We start from the raw sequence: 2,427 nt of genomic DNA on the forward strand, positions 1-2,427 counted from the left end.
TACATATGCTAATGCAAATTAAGGTATCTACATACATACACATTACATTTAATATATATCATATACACTCATGAATATCTGCATAGATAACAGTCCACACATACACACCTCTTAATCTCTCTTTCTTCTGGTGCTACTAAACAGCTCATCTCTGTAACCAAAATATATGCAGCATTCTGACAGCATCATTTTCTTACCTAAGTAGTCTCTCTATTATTTACAACACCTACTTACTATAAGTTTTACTCTCAACCTCTCTCTACAAATACACACATGCACACACACACACACACACACACACACACACACATATATATATAAAGAATTAAATATACATGCTCATTTAGATTCTATCCAGACAGGAATATCAGAAGATTATTATTGTTATGAATATCATATGATTTGATTGTCTTCTATATCATTCAATTCTGTCTTCTATATCATTCAATTCTGTCTTCTATATCATTCAATTCTGTCTTCTGTGTCTAACATTCTGTATGGAATCTGTTGAACATCAACTTATAAATTTGCCAAACTCTGACCTCTTTTCTCAGTTATATAACACTATAAGGACAAACTCTTTAAACTCTTCTCCTAATATTAACCTCCACACACCATTACATTCTCCCTCTTCTTCCTTCTTTTTCTTCTTCTTAATTTTCTACTTGGTATTAAACATTATAAGCATGAATTTGTAACAGGAATACAAAACAACTTTATTAACAAGGTCGTCAACCGGCAAGCAGTAGATAGGTACATACGTGATTCAAATCTCTCATCAGCCTGTCTGCTTTTTCCTTTCTGTCTCAAATTGGTATTCATAATGTCTAATATAACTTCATGTTGAAAATCTTAGCAGTTATCTCTTTCTCTCTCACACACACACACACACACAATCTGTCTGTTATCATTATAAGTTCTATATTTCAAGATTTTTTTTCTCTTATTCTTCTCCTTTTAGTATCATCTATTTCTTTCTCCTTTCAAGATGTTAACTCTGTTCTTCTGACTTATTTGAAGGAATTCTTGCCTCTAAATCTCTAGAGAGTGTGTATGTGTATGTATTATCAAATATATATATATAAACATAAGACTTAGAAATTCCCTATTCACAAAAAAAAAAAACAAGAATTCAGTATGGACAATGTAATAATTAGAGTATGTAAAATGTATTATAGTTTATTTTTACAAGTTGTAACATGTTTCAGCTTCAGCAGAGAGAATGAAGATATAAAAGAGAGATAAATGAATTGCAACTTATAAGAATAAACTAATATATATATATATATATATATATATATGTTTGTATGCTTTTATCTATTTGTTTTGCAAGATTCCTGATGTGAAATTGTGTGTTCAAACAGGTATTGGTATATATCGAGATGGTTATTTTTTAGAATTCTTTTGCCAAATTAACACATACACCATATATTCATTCTTCACTTCAGCTTTATTGTTAATACTGTTCTATATTTTGCAGATGAGGAATTCTGTACATTATTTACAATGGACGGATAGGTGTCCTCACCTTGTTTGTTGCTATCATGTTTCAGCTGATGTACTCTCCAGCCTTCATCAGATGTTCCGGTGGAATTTTGAGCCCACCAGAACACCTGATGAAGGCTGGAGAGTACATCAGCTGAAATGTTGTGAGGACAGCTTTATTGTTGTTCTTATTTTAGTGTTCTTTTGTCTTAAATTTTTCATCACACATCCTGTGACCTCTTCAGCAACTCTCCTCCCACGTCTTCTCCTGTCCTATTTAGTCCAGAAAAAAGACAGAATGGACTAAACAGGACAGTGGGGGAGACACTTGGGATGGAAAATCGATGAAGAGGTCACAGGATGTATGACGAAAGATTTAAGACAAAGGAATAAGAACAATAATAAAACTGAAATGAAGAACAAGTATATAGTGCGTGTGTTTATTTAGCATAAATAAAAAAAAAATGATCATCCTTAAATATAACAGTGTGTGTGTGTTGTACTTCTTTGCATTTAATTCTGTCTGAAGTAGTGTGTTGAAACAGAAACAGTTGTATCATAATATAGTACTGATAGTCATTTAGAATACATACATATACACTGTTATATTCACTTGTGTTTCATTTTGTGTTAGTACTATTTCAGTGAAAGAGTGTCAACATATATATATGTGTGTGTGTGTGTGCGTTTATATTTACCAAGCTGGGGTAAAAATTTAGAATTTTGAAGATTAGGTCTAATCTTGTCTGATTCTATTCTACAGTTAAAGAATAAGCTGCATCAATGTTGGAAATAGAATCTTTTGAATAACTGAAATATTAAAATGGCCTGGTTCTCAAGCAGTTGATAAAAGTGAAAAATAAAAGTTAACTTTCTTTCTTGGTTTCATCTCCACAAAAGGGCTATAGTTCTGAAAGGGCAACAATATATGTCTTGAAGTTT

This window comes from Octopus bimaculoides, chromosome 2 (assembly GCF_001194135.2).
Source record: "Octopus bimaculoides isolate UCB-OBI-ISO-001 chromosome 2, ASM119413v2, whole genome shotgun sequence".
NCBI lineage: Eukaryota > Metazoa > Mollusca > Cephalopoda > Octopoda > Octopodidae > Octopus > Octopus bimaculoides.